Consider the following 14,197-nt stretch of genomic DNA (forward strand, 5'->3'; position numbering starts at 1 on the left):
TTAATTTACATTCAAGATAACATTCTAGAATGTCAAGTGCAGGGATTAAAAAAAAAAATTGTCAGATTGGTCTTTGATCATATTTGCTATGATTAGGCAATTTGAGTAAGTGTTTAAGGCTTACGGCCACACCAGCTTGAGAACCCCCAATCTCATCTGACCTTGGAAGCTAAGCAAGTTTGGGCCTGGATAGTACTGAGGTGGGACCCTACCTAGGAATACGAGTTGCTGTAAGCTTTTCTTGCATCACTTTAATTTACTTTCAAGCTGACATGCTCAAATGTGAATTGCAGTGATTAATAAAAAAAACTATCTGTTAGCACCTGGGAATAGCAGATGCTGTAAGTTTTTTTTGCATCACTTTCATTTACTCTCCAACTCACATGCCTGAATGTGAAGTGCAGTGATTCATCAAAAAACTGTCTGTTAGTGCCTCCGTATACCAGATGTTGTAAGCTTTTATTGCATCATTTAATTTACATTCAAGATAACATTCTAGAATGTCAAGTGCAGGGATTAATAAAAAAAATTGTCAGATTGGTCTTTGATCATATTTGCTATGATTAGGCAATTTGAGTAAGTGTTTAAGGCTTACGGCCACACCAGCTTGAGAACGGCCAATCTCATCTGACCTTGGAAGCAAAGCAAGTTTGGGCCTGGATAGTACTGAGGTGGGACCCTACCTAGGAATACCAGGTGCTGTAAGCTTTTCTTGCATCACTTTAATTTACTTTCAAGCTGACATGCTCAAATGTGAAGTGCAGTGATTAATAAAAAAAACTATCTGTTAGCACCTGGGAATAGCAGATGCTGTAAGTTTTTTTTGCATCACTTTCATTTACTCTCCAACTCACATGCCTGAAGTGAAGTGCAGTGATTCATCAAAAAACTATCTGTTAGCACCTTGGACTACGAGATGCTGTAAGCTTCTCTTGCATCACTTTAATTTACTGTCAAGATGACATGTTAGGATGTGAAATGCAGTGATTAATTAAAAAAACTATCTGTTAGCACCAGGGAATAGCAGATGCTGTAAGTTTTTGTTGCATCACTTTAATTTAATCTGCAGCTGACAAGCTTGTATGTGAAGTGTACAGATTAAATAGAAATCTTTTAGTACCAGGGAATAGCAGGTGCTGTAAGATTGTATTGCATCCCTTTAATTTATGTTCAAGCTATCATGTTCAAATTTGAAGTGCAGTGAATAATTAACTCAAACTATCTGTTAGCACCTGGGAGTAGCAGATGCTGTAAGTTTTTTTTGCATCACTTTCATTTACTCTCGAACTCACATGCCTGAATGTGAAGTGCAGTGATTCATCAAAAAACTGTCTGTTAGTGCCTCTGTATACCAGATGTTGTAAGCTTTTATTGCATCATTTAATTTACATTCAAGATAACATTCTAGAATGTCAAGTGCAGGGATTAAAAAAAAATTTGTCAGATTGGTCTTTGATCATATTTGCTATGATTAGGCAATTTGAGTAAGTGTTTAAGGCTTACGGCCACACCAGCTTGAGAACGCCCAATCTCATCTGACCTTGGAAGCAAAGCAAGTTTGGGCCTGGATAGTACTGAGGTGGGACCCTACCTAGGAATACCAGGTGCTGTAAGCTTTTCTTGCATCACTTTAATTTACTTTCAAGCTGACATGCTCAAATGTGAAGTGCAGTGATTAATAAAAAAACTATCTGTTAGCACCTGGGAATAGCAGATGCTGTAAGTTTTTTTTGCATCACTTTCATTTACTCTCCAACTCACATGCCTGAAGTGAAGTGCAGTGATTCATCAAAAAACTATCTGTTAGCACCTTGGACTACGAGATGCTGTAAGCTTCTCTTGCATCACTTTAATTTACTGTCAAGATGACATGTTAGGATGTGAAATGCAGTGATTAATTAAAAAAACTATCTGTTAGCACCAGGGAATAGCAGATGCTGTAAGTTTTTGTTGCATCACTTTAATTTAATCTGCAACTGACAAGCTTGTATGTGAAGTGTACAGATTAAATAGAAATCTTTTAGTACCAGGGAATAGCAGGTGCTGTAAGATTGTATTGCATCCCTTTAATTTATGTTCAAGCTATCATGTTCAAATTTGAAGTGCAGTGAATAATTAACTCAAACTATCTGTTAGCACCTGGGAGTAGCAGATGCTGTAAGTTTTTTTTGCATCACTTTCATTTACTCTCGAACTCACATGCCTGAATGTGAAGTGCAGTGATTCATCAAAAAACTGTCTGTTAGTGCCTCTGTATACCAGATGTTGTAAGCTTTTATTGCATCATTTAATTTACATTCAAGATAACATTCTAGAATGTCAAGTGCAGGGATTAAAAAAAAAATTTGTCAGATTGGTCTTTGATCATATTTGCTATGATTAGGCAATTTGAGTAAGTGTTTAAGGCTTACGGCCACGCCAGCTTGAGAACGCCCAATCTCATCTGACCTTGGAAGCTAAGCAAGTTTGGGCCTGGAAAGTACTGAGGTGGGACCCTACCTAGGAATACCAGGTGCTGTAAGCTTTTCTTGCATCACTTTAATTTACTTTCAAGCTGACATGCTCAAATGTGAATTGCAGTGATTAATAAAAAAAACTATCTGTTAGCACCTGGGAATAGCAGATGCTGTAAGTTTTTTTTGCATCACTTTCATTTACTCTCCAACTCACATGCCTGAAGTGAAGTGCAGTGATTCATCAAAAAACTATCTGTTAGCACCTGGGAATAGCAGATGCTGTACGTTTTTTTTTGCATCACTTTCATTTACTCTCCAACTCACATGCCTGAATGTGAAGTGCAGTGATTCATCAAAAAACTGTCTGTTAGTGCCTCTGTATACCAGATGTTGTAAGCTTTTATTGCATCATTTAATTTACATTCAAGATAACATTCTAGAATGTCAAGTGCAGGGATTAAAAAAAAATTTGTCAGATTGGTCTTTGATCATATTTGCTATGATTAGGCAATTTGAGTAAGTGTTTAAGGCTTACGGCCATGCCAGCTTGAGAACGCCCAATCTCATCTGTCCTTGGAAGCTAAGCAAGTTTGGGCCTGGATAGTACTGAGGTGGGACCCTACCTAGGAATACCAGGTGCTGTAAGCTTTTCTTGCATCACTTTAATTTACTTTCAAGCTGACATGCTCAAATGTGAATTGCAGTGATTAATAAAAAAAACTATCTGTTAGCACCTGGGAATAGCAGATGCTGTAAGTTTTTTTTGCATCACTTTCATTTACTCTCCAACTCACATGCCTGAATGTGAAGTGCAGTGATTCATCAAAAAACTATCTGTTAGCACCTTGGACTACGAGATGCTGTAAGCTTCTCTTGCATCACTTTAATTTACTGTCAAGATGACATGCTAGGATGTGAAATGCAGTGATTAATTAAAAAAACTATCTGTTAGCACCTGGGAATAGCAGATGCTGTAAATTTTTGTTGCATCACTTTAATTTAATCTGCAACTGACAAGCTTGTATGTGAAGTGTACAGATTAAATAGAAATCTTTTAGTACCAGGGAATAGCAGGTGCTGTAAGATTGTATTGCATCCCTTTAATTTATGTTCAAGCTATCATGTTCAAATTTGAAGTGCAGTGAATAATTAACTCAAACTATCTGTTAGCACCTGGGAATAGCAGATGCTGTAAGTTTTTTTTGCATCACTTTCATGTACTCTCGAACTCACATGCCTGAATGTGAAGTGCAGTGATTCATCAAAAAACTGTCTGTTAGTGCCTCTGTATACCAGATGTTGTAAGCTTTTATTGCATCATTTAATTTACATTCAAGATAACATTCTAGAATATCAAGTGCAGGGATTAAAAAAAAAATTTGTCAGATTGGTTTTTGATCCTATTTGCTATGATTAGGCAATTTGAGTAAGTGTTTAAGGCTTACGGCCACGCCAGCTTGAGAACGCCCAATCTCATCTGACCTTGGAAGCTAAGCAAGTTTGGGCCTGGATAGTACTGAGGTGGGACCCTACCTAGGAATACCAGGTGCTGTAAGCTTTTCTTGCATCACTTTAATTTACTTTCAAGCTGACATGCTCAAATGTGAATTGCAGTGATTAATAAAAAAAACTATCTGTTAGCACCTGGGAATAGCAGATGCTGTAAGTTTTTTTTGCATCACTTTCATTTACTCTCCAACTCACATGCCTGAATGTGAAGTGCAGTGATTCATCAAAAAACTATCTGTTAGCACCTGGGAATAGCAGATGCTGTACGTTTTTTTTTTGCATCACTTTCATTTACTCTCCAACTCACATGCCTGAATGTGAAGTGCAGTGATTCATCAAAAAACTGTCTGTTAGTGCCTCTGTATACCAGATGTTGTAAGCTTCTATTGCATCATTTAATTTACATTCAAGATAACATTCTAGAATGTCAAGTGCAGGGATTAAAAAAAAATTTGTCAGATTGGTCTTTGATCATATTTGCTATGATTAGGCAATTTGAGTAAGTGTTTAAGGCTTACGGCCACGCCAGCTTGAGAACGCCCAATCTCATCTGACCTTGGAAGCTAAGCAAGTTTGGGCCTGGATAGTACTGAGGTGGGACCCTACCTAGGAATACCAGGTGCTGTAAGCTTTTCTTGCATCACTTTAATTTACTTTCAAGCTGACATGCTCAAATGTGAATTGCAGTGATTAATAAAAAAAACTATCTGTTAGCACCTGGGAATAGCAGATGCTGTAAGTTTTTTTTGCATCACTTTCATTTACTCTCCAACTCACATGCCTGAATGTGAAGTGCAGTGATTCATCAAAAAACTATCTGTTAGCACCTTGGACTACGAGATGCTGTAAGCTTCTCTTGCATCACTTTAATTTACTGTCAAGATGACATGCTAGGATGTGAAATGCAGTGATTAATTAAAAAAACTATCTGTTAGCACCTGGGAATAGCAGATGCTGTAAATTTTTGTTGCATCACTTTAATTTAATCTGCAACTGACAAGCTTGTATGTGAAGTGTACAGATTAAATAGAAATCTTTTAGTACCAGGGAATAGCAGGTGCTGTAAGATTGTATTGCATCCCTTTAATTTATGTTCAAGCTATCATGTTCAAATTTGAAGTGCAGTGAATAATTAACTCAAACTATCTGTTAGCACCTGGGAATAGCAGATGCTGTAAGTTTTTTTTGCATCACTTTCATGTACTCTCGAACTCACATGCCTGAATGTGAAGTGCAGTGATTCATCAAAAAACTGTCTGTTAGTGCCTCTGTATACCAGATGTTGTAAGCTTTTATTGCATCATTTAATTTACATTCAAGATAACATTCTAGAATATCAAGTGCAGGGATTAAAAAAAAAATTTGTCAGATTGGTTTTTGATCCTATTTGCTATGATTAGGCAATTTGAGTAAGCGTTTAAGGCTTACGGCCACGCCAGCTTGAGAACGCCCAATCTCATCTGACCTTGGAAGCTAAGCAAGTTTGGGCCTGGATAGTACTGAGGTGGGACCCTAACTAGGAATACCAGGTGCTGTAAGCTTTTCTTGCATCACTTTAATTTACTTTCAAGCTGACATGCTCAAATGTGAAGTGCAGTGATTAATAAAAAAAACTATCTGTTAGCACCTGGGAATAGCAGATACTGTAAGTTTTTTTTTGCATCACTTTCATTTACTCTCCAACTCACATGGCTGAATGTGAAGTGCAGTGATTCATCAAAAAACTATCTGTTAGCACCTTGGACTACGAGATGCTGTAAGCTTCTCTTGCATCACTTTAATTTACTTTCAAGATGACATGCTAGGATGTGAAGTGCAGTGATTAATTAAAAAAACTATCTGTTAGCACCTGGGAATAGCAGATGCTGTAAGTTTTTGTTGCATCACTTTACTTTAATCTGCAACTGACAAGCTTGTATGTGAAGTGTACAGATTAAATAGAAATATTTTAATACCAGGGAATAGCAGGTGCTGTAAGATTGTATTGCATCCCTTTAATTTATGTTCAAGCTATCATGTTCAAATTTGAAGTGCAGTGAATAATTAACTCAAACTATCTGTTAGCACCTGGGAATAGCAGATGCTGTAAGGTTTTTTTTGCATCACTTTCATTTACTCTCCAACTCACATGGCTGAATGTGAAGTGAAGTGATTCATCAAAAAACTATCTGTTAGCACCTTGGACTACGAGATGCTGTAAGCTTCTCTTGCATCACTTTAATTTACTGTCAAGATGACATGCTAGGATGTGAAATGCAGTGATTAATTAAAAAAACTATCTGTTAGCACCTGGGAATAGCAGATGTTGTAAGTTTTTGTTGCATCACTTTAATTTAATCTGCAACTGACAAGCTTGTATGTGAAGTGTACAGATTAAATAGAAATCTTTTAGTACCAGGGAATAGCAGGTGCTGTAAGATTGTATTGCATCCCTTTAATTTATGTTCAAGCTATCATGTTCAAATTTGAAGTGCAGTGAATAATTAACTAAAACTATCTGTTAGCACCTGGGAATAGCAGATGCTGTACGTTTTTTTTGCATCACTTTCATTTACTCTCCAACTCACATGCCTGAGTGTGAAGTGCAGTGATTCATCAAAAAACTGTCTGTTAGTGCCTCCGTATACCAGATGTTGTAAACTTTTATTGCATCATTTAATTTACTTTCAAGATAACATTCTACAATGTGAAGTGCAGGGATTAATAAAAAAAATTGTCAGATTGGTCTTTGATCATATTTGCTATGATTAGGCAATTTGAGTAAGTGTTTAAGGCTTACGGCCACACCAGCTTGAGAACGCCCAATCTCATCTGACCTTGGAAGTTAAGCAAGTTTGGGCCTGGATAGTACTGAGGTGGGACCCTACCTAGGATTACCAGGTGCTGTAAGCTTTCCTTGCATCACTTTAATTTACTTTCAAGCTGACATGCTCAAATGTGAAGTGCAATGATTAATAAAAAAAACTATCTGTTAACACCTGGGAATAGCAGATGCTGTAAGTTTTTTTTGCATCACTTTCATTTACTCTCCAACTCACATGCCTGAATGTGAAGTGCAGTTATTCATCAAAAAAATATCTGTTAGCACCTTGGACTACGAGATGCTGTAAGCTTCTCTTGAATCACTTTAATTTACTGTCAAGATGACATGCTAGGATGTGAAATGCAGTGATTAATTAAAAAAACTATCTGTTAGCACCTGGGAATAGCAGATGCTATAAATTTTTGTTGCATCACTTTACTTTAATCTGCAACTGACAAGCTTGTATGTGAAGTGTACAGATTAAATAGAAATATTTTAGTACCAGGGAATAGCAGGTGCTGTAAGATTGTATTGCATCCCTTTAATTTATGTTCAAGCTATCATGTTCAAATTTGAAGTGCAGTGAATAATTAACTCAAACTATCTGTTAGCACCTGGGAATAGCAGATGCTGTAAGTTTTTTTTGCATCACTTTCATTTACTCTCGAACTCACATGCCTGAATGTGAAGTGCAGTGATTCATCAAAAAACTGTCTGTTAGTGCCTCCGTATACCAGATGTTGTAAGCTTTTATTGCATCATTTAATTTACATTCAAGATAACATTCTAGAATGTCAAGTGCAGGGATTAATAAAAAAAAAAATGTCAGATTGGTCTTTGATCATATTTGCTATGATTAGGCAATTTGAATAAGTGTTTAAGGCTTACGGCCACACCAGCTTGAGAACGCCCAATCTCATCTGACCTTGGAAGCTAAGCAAATTTGGGCCTCAATAGTACTGAGGTGGGACCCTACCTAGGAATACCAGGTGCTGTAAGCTTTTCTTGCATCACTTTAATTTACTTTCAAGCTGACATGCTCAAATGTGAAGTGCAGTGATTAATAAAAAAAACTATCTGTTAGCACCTGGGAATAGCAGATACTGTAAGTTTTTTTTGCATCACTTTCATTTACTCTCCAACTCACATGCCTGAATGTGAAGTGCAGTGATTCATCAAAAAACTATCTGTTAGCACCTTGGACTACGAGATGCTGTAAGCTTCTCTTGCATCACTTTAATTTACTTTCAAGATGACATGCTAGGATGTGAAGTGCAGTGATTAATTAAAAAAACTATCTGTTAGCACCTGGGAATAGCAGATGCTGTAAGTTTTTGTTGCATCACTTTACTTTAATCTGCAACTGACAAGCTTGTATGTGAAGTGTACAGATTAAATAGAAATATTTTAATACCAGGGAATAGCAGGTGCTGTAAGATTGTATTGCATCCCTTTAATTTATGTTCAAGCTATCATGTTCAAATTTGAAGTGCAGTGAATAATTAACTCAAACTATCTGTTAGCACCTGGGAATAGCAGATGCTGTAAGGTTTTTTTTGCATCACTTTCATTTACTCTCCAACTCACATGGCTGAATGTGAAGTGAAGTGATTCATCAAAAAACTATCTGTTAGCACCTTGGACTACGAGATGCTGTAAGCTTCTCTTGCATCACTTTAATTTACTGTCAAGATGACATGCTAGGATGTGAAATGCAGTGATTAATTAAAAAAACTATCTGTTAGCACCTGGGAATAGCAGATGCTATAAATTTTTGTTGCATCACTTTACTTTAATCTGCAACTGACAAGCTTGTATGTGAAGTGTACAGATTAAATAGAAATATTTTAGTACCAGGGAATAGCAGGTGCTGTAAGATTGTATTGCATCCCTTTAATTTATGTTCAAGCTATCATGTTCAAATTTGAAGTGCAGTGAATAATTAACTCAAACTATCTGTTAGCACCTGGGAATAGCAGATGCTGTAAGTTTTTTTTGCATCACTTTCATTTACTCTCCAACTCACATGCCTGAATGTGAAGTGCAGTGATTCATCAAAAAACTGTCTGTTAGTGCCTCCGTATACCAGATGTTGTAAGCTTTTATTGCATCATTTAATTTACATTCAAGATAACATTCTAGAATGTCAAGTGCAGGGATTAATAAAAAAAAAAATGTCAGATTGGTCTTTGATCATATTTGCTATGATTAGGCAATTTGAATAAGTGTTTAAGGCTTACGGCCACACCAGCTTGAGAACGCCCAATCTCATCTGACCTTGGAAGCTAAGCAAATTTGGGCCTCAATAGTACTGAGGTGGGACCCTACCTAGGAATACCAGGTGCTGTAAGCTTTTCTTGCATCACTTTAATTTACTTTCAAGCTGACATGCTCAAATGTGAAGTGCAGTGATTAATAAAAAAAACTATCTGTTAGCACCGGGGAATAGCCGATGCTGTAAGTTTTTTTTGCATCACTTTCATTTACTCTCCAACTCACATGCCTGAATGTGAAGTGCAGTGATTCATCAAAAACTACCTGTTAGCACCTTGGACTACGAGATGCTGTAAGCTTCTCTTGAATCACTTTAATTTACTGTCAAGATGACATGCTAGGATGTGAAATGCAGTGATTAATTAAAAAAACTATCTGTTAGCACCTGGGAATAGCAGATGCTGTAAGTTTTTGTTGCATCACTTTACTTTAATCTGCAACTGAGAAGCTTGTATGTGAAGTGTACAGATTAAATAGAAATATTTTAGTACCAGGGAATAGCAGGTGCTGTAAGATTGTATTGCATCCCTTTAATTTATGTTCAAGCTATCATGTTCAAATTTGAAGTGTAGTGAATAATTAACTCAAACTATCTGTTAGCACCTGGGAATAGCAGATGTTGTACGTTTTTTTTGCATCACTTTCATTTACTCTCCAACTCACATGCCTGAATGTGAAGTGCAGTGATTCATCAAAAAACTGTCTGTTAGTGCCTCCGTATACCAGATGTTGTAAGCTTTTATTGCATCATTTAATTTACATTCAAGATAACATTCTAGAATGTCAAGTGCAGGGATTAATAAAAAAAATTGTCAGATTTGTCTTTGATCATATTTGCTATGATTAGGCAATTTCAGTAAGTGTTTAAGGCTTACGGCCACACCAGCTTGAGAACGCCCAATCTCATCTGACCTTGGAAGCTGAGCAAGTTTGGGCCTGGATAGTACTGAGGTGGGACTCTACCTAGGAATATCAGGTGCTGTAAGCTTTTCTTGCATCACTTTAATTTACTTTCAAGCTGACATGCTCAAATGTGAAGTGCAGTGATTAATAAAAAAAAACGATCTGTTAGCACCTGGGAATAGCCGATGCTGTAAGTTTTTGTTGCATCACTTTACTTTAATCTGCAACTGACAAGCTTGTATGTGAAGTGTACAGATTAAATAGAAATATTTTAGTACCAGGGAATAGCAGGTGCTGTAAGATTGTATTGCATCCCTTTAATTTATGTTCAAGCTATCATGTTCAAATTTGAAGTGCAGTGAATAATTAACTCAAACTATCGGTTAGCACCTGGGAATAGCAGATGCTGTACGTTTTTTTTGCATCACTTTCATTTACTCTCCAACTCACATGCCTGAATGTGAAGTGCAGTGATTCATCAAAAAACTGTCTGTTAGTGCCTCCGTATACCAGATCTTGTAAGCTTTTATTGCATCATTTAATTTACATTCAAGATACCATTCTAGAATGTCAAGTGCAGGGATTAATAAAAAAAAATTGTCAGATTGGTCTTTGATCATATTTGCTATGATTAGGAAATTTGAGTAAGTGTTTAAGGCTTACGGCCACACCAGGTTGAGAACGCCCAATCTCATCTGACGTTGGAAGCTAAGCAAGTTTGGGCCTGGATAGTACTGAGGTGGCACCCTACCTAGGAATACCAGGTGCTGTAAGCTTTTCTTGCATCACTTTAATTTACTTTCAAGCTGACATGCTCAAATGTGAAGTGCAGTGATTAATAAAAAAAACTATCTGTTAGCACCTGGGAATAGCAGATGCTGTAAGTTTTTGTTGCATCACTTTACTTTAATCTGCAACTGACAAGCTTGTATGTGAAGTGTACAGATTAAATAGAAATATTTTAGTACCAGGGAATAGCAGGTGCTGTAAGATTGTATTGCATCCCTTTAATTTATGTTCAAGCTATCATGTTCAAATTTGAAGTGCAGTGAATAATTAACTCAAACTATCTGTTAGCACCTGGGAATAGCAGATGCTGTACGTTTTTTTTGCATCACTTTCATTTACTCTCCAACTCACATGCCTGAATGTGAAGTGCAGTGATTCATCAAAAAACTGTCTGTTAGTGCCTCCGTATACCAGATCTTGTAAGCTTTTATTGCATCATTTAATTTACATTCAAGATACCATTCTAGAATGTCAAGTGCAGGGATTAATAAAAAAAAATTGTCAGATTGGTCTTTGATCATATTTGCTATGATTAGGAAATTTGAGTAAGTGTTTAAGGCTTACGGCCACACCAGGTTGAGAACGCCCAATCTCATCTGACGTTGGAAGCTAAGCAAGTTTGGGCCTGGATAGTACTGAGGTGGCACCCTACCTAGGAATACCAGGTGCTGTAAGCTTTTCTTGCATCACTTTAATTTACTTTCAAGCTGACATGCTCAAATGTGAAGTGCAGTGATTAATAAAAAAAACTATCTGTTAGCACCTGGGAATAGCAGATGCTGTAAGTTTTTGTTGCATCACTTTACTTTAATCTGCAACTGACAAGCTTGTATGTGAAGTGTACAGATTAAATAGAAATATTTTAGTACCAGGGAATAGCAGGTGCTGTAAGATTGTATTGCATCCCTTTAATTTATGTTCAAGCTATCATGTTCAAATTTGAAGTGTAGTGAATAATTAACTCAAACTATCTGTTAGCACCTGGGAATAGCCGATGCTGTAAGTTTTTTTTGCATCACTTTCATTTACTCTCCAACTCACATGCCTGAATGTGAAGTGCAGTGATTCATCAAAAACTACCTGTTAGCACCTTGGACTACGAGATGCTGTAAGCTTCTCTTGAATCACTTCAATTTACTGTCAAGATGACATGCTAGGATGTGAAATGCAGTGATTAATTAAAAAAACTATCTGTTAGCACCTGGGAATGGCAGATGCTGTAAGTTTTTGTTGCATCACTTTACTTTAATCTGCAACTGACAAGCTTGTATGTGAAGTGTACCGATTAAATAGAAATATTTTAGTACCAGGGAATAGCAGGTGCTGTAAGATTGTATTGCATCCCTTTAATTTATGTTCAAGCTATCATGTTCAAATTTGAAGTGTAGTGAATAATTAACTCAAACTATCTGTTAGCACCTGGGAATAGCCGATGCTGTCAGGTTTTTTTGCATCACTTTCATTTACTCTCCAACTCACATGCCTGAATGTGAAGGGCAGTGATTCATCAAAAAACTGTCTGTTTGTGCCTCCGTATACCAGATCTTGTAAGCTTTTATTGCATCATTAATTTACATTCAAGATACCATTCTAGAATGTCAAGTGCAGGGATTAATAAAAAAAATTGTCAGATTGGTCTTTGATCATATTTGCTATGATTAGGAAATTTGAGTAAGTGTTTAAGGCTTATGGCCACACCAGCTTGAGAACGCCCAATCTCATCTGATCTTGGAAGCTAAGAAAGTTTGGGCCTGGATAGTACTGAGGTGGGACCCTACCTAGGAATACCAGGTGCTGTAAGCTTTTCTTGCATCACTTTAATTTACTTTCAAGCTGACATGCTCAAATGTGAAGTGCAATGATTAATAAAAAAAACTATCTGTTAGCACCTGGGAATAGCAGATGCTGTAAGTTTTTTTTTGCATCACTTTCATTTACTCTCCAACTCACATGCCTGAATGTGAAGTGCAGTGATTCATCAAAAACTACCTGTTAGCACCTTGGACTATGAGATGCTGTAAGCTTCTCTTGAATCACTTTAATTTACTGTCAAGATGACATGCTAGGATGTGAAATGCAGTGATTAATTAAAAAAACTATCTGTTAGCACCTGGGAATAGCAGATGCTGTAAGTTTTTGTTGCATCACTTTACTTTAATCTGCAACTGAGAAGCTTGTATGTGAAGTGTACAGATTAAATAGAAATATTTTAGTACCAGGGAATAGCAGGTGCTGTAAGATTGTATTGCATCCCTTTAATTTATGTTCAAGCTATCATGTTCAAATTTGAAGTGTAGTGAATAATTAACTCAAACTATCTGTTAGCACCTGGGAATAGCAGATGTTGTACGTTTTTTTTGCATCACTTTCATTTACTCTCCAACTCACATGCCTGAATGTGAAGTGCAGTGATTCATCAAAAAACTGTCTGTTAGTGCCTCCGTATACCAGATGTTGTAAGCTTTTATTGCATCATTTAATTTACATTCAAGATAACATTCTAGAATGTCAAGTGCAGGGATTAATAAAAAAAATTGTCAGATTTGACTTTGATCATATTTGCTATGATTAGGCAATTTGAGTAAGTGTTTAAGGCTTACGGCCACACCAGCTTGAGAACGCCCAATCTCATCTGACCTTGGAAGCTGAGCAAGTTTGGGCCTGGATAGTACTGAGGTGGGACTCTACCTAGGAATACCAGGTGCTGTAAGCTTTTCTTGCATCACTTTAATTTACTTTCAAGCTGACATGCTCAAATGTGAAGTGCAGTGATTAATAAAAAAAAACGATCTGTTAGCACCTGGGAATAGCCGATGCTGTAAGTTTTTGTTGCATCACTTTACTTTAATCTGCAACTGACAAGCTTGTATGTGAAGTGTACAGATTAAATAGAAATATTTTAGTACCAGGGAATAGCAGGTGCTGTAAGATTGTATTGCATCCCTTTAATTTATGTTCAAGCTATCATGTTCAAATTTGAAGTGCAGTGAATAATTAACTCAAACTATCGGTTAGCACCTGGGAATAGCAGATGCTGTACGTTTTTTTTGCATCACTTTCATTTACTCTCCAACTCACATGCCTGAATGTGAAGTGCAGTGATTCATCAAAAAACTGTCTGTTAGTGCCTCCGTATACCAGATCTTGTAAGCTTTTATTGCATCATTTAATTTACATTCAAGATACCATTCTAGAATGTCAAGTGCAGGGATTAATAAAAAAAAATTGTCAGATTGGTCTTTGATCATATTTGCTATGATTAGGAAATTTGAGTAAGTGTTTAAGGCTTACGGCCACACCAGGTTGAGAACGCCCAATCTCATCTGACCTTGGAAACTAAGCAAGTTTGGGCCTGGATAGTACTGAGGTGGGACCCTACCTAGGAATACCAGGTGCTGTAAGCTTTTCTTGCATCACTTTAATTTACTTTCAAGCTGACATGCTCAAATGTGAAGTGCAGTGA

General features: G+C 36.8%; 17 pseudogenes; all 17 read left to right on the forward strand.

Annotated features, from left to right (window-relative positions):
• The first annotated feature begins 118 nt into the window (after positions 1–118).
• Positions 119–237, forward strand: LOC145650844 (5S ribosomal RNA; annotated as a pseudogene).
• Positions 238–589: 352 nt separating this feature from the next.
• LOC145649729 (5S ribosomal RNA) lies at positions 590–708 on the forward strand (annotated as a pseudogene).
• Positions 709–1,497: 789 nt separating this feature from the next.
• LOC145647642 (5S ribosomal RNA) lies at positions 1,498–1,616 on the forward strand (annotated as a pseudogene).
• Positions 1,617–2,405: 789 nt separating this feature from the next.
• On the forward strand, positions 2,406–2,524 carry LOC145648335 (5S ribosomal RNA; annotated as a pseudogene).
• A 461-nt stretch (positions 2,525–2,985) lies between these two features.
• Positions 2,986–3,104, forward strand: LOC145648249 (5S ribosomal RNA; annotated as a pseudogene).
• Positions 3,105–3,895: 791 nt separating this feature from the next.
• Positions 3,896–4,014, forward strand: LOC145647640 (5S ribosomal RNA; annotated as a pseudogene).
• A 463-nt stretch (positions 4,015–4,477) lies between these two features.
• LOC145647641 (5S ribosomal RNA) lies at positions 4,478–4,596 on the forward strand (annotated as a pseudogene).
• A 791-nt stretch (positions 4,597–5,387) lies between these two features.
• LOC145648843 (5S ribosomal RNA) lies at positions 5,388–5,506 on the forward strand (annotated as a pseudogene).
• A 1,232-nt stretch (positions 5,507–6,738) lies between these two features.
• LOC145648427 (5S ribosomal RNA) lies at positions 6,739–6,857 on the forward strand (annotated as a pseudogene).
• A 793-nt stretch (positions 6,858–7,650) lies between these two features.
• Positions 7,651–7,769, forward strand: LOC145650904 (5S ribosomal RNA; annotated as a pseudogene).
• Positions 7,770–9,002: 1,233 nt separating this feature from the next.
• On the forward strand, positions 9,003–9,121 carry LOC145650905 (5S ribosomal RNA; annotated as a pseudogene).
• Positions 9,122–9,911: 790 nt separating this feature from the next.
• Positions 9,912–10,030, forward strand: LOC145649542 (5S ribosomal RNA; annotated as a pseudogene).
• Positions 10,031–10,602: 572 nt separating this feature from the next.
• Positions 10,603–10,721, forward strand: LOC145643966 (5S ribosomal RNA; annotated as a pseudogene).
• Positions 10,722–11,292: 571 nt separating this feature from the next.
• Positions 11,293–11,411, forward strand: LOC145643967 (5S ribosomal RNA; annotated as a pseudogene).
• Positions 11,412–12,418: 1,007 nt separating this feature from the next.
• On the forward strand, positions 12,419–12,537 carry LOC145648758 (5S ribosomal RNA; annotated as a pseudogene).
• Positions 12,538–13,328: 791 nt separating this feature from the next.
• On the forward strand, positions 13,329–13,447 carry LOC145648727 (5S ribosomal RNA; annotated as a pseudogene).
• Positions 13,448–14,019: 572 nt separating this feature from the next.
• On the forward strand, positions 14,020–14,138 carry LOC145650049 (5S ribosomal RNA; annotated as a pseudogene).
• Positions 14,139–14,197: the final 59 nt, after the last annotated feature.

The sequence above is a fragment of the Electrophorus electricus genome, chromosome 13 (genome assembly GCF_041902795.1).
Source record: "Electrophorus electricus isolate QZ-2024a chromosome 13, ASM4190279v1, whole genome shotgun sequence".
NCBI classification, from domain to species: Eukaryota; Metazoa; Chordata; class Actinopteri; order Gymnotiformes; family Gymnotidae; genus Electrophorus; species Electrophorus electricus.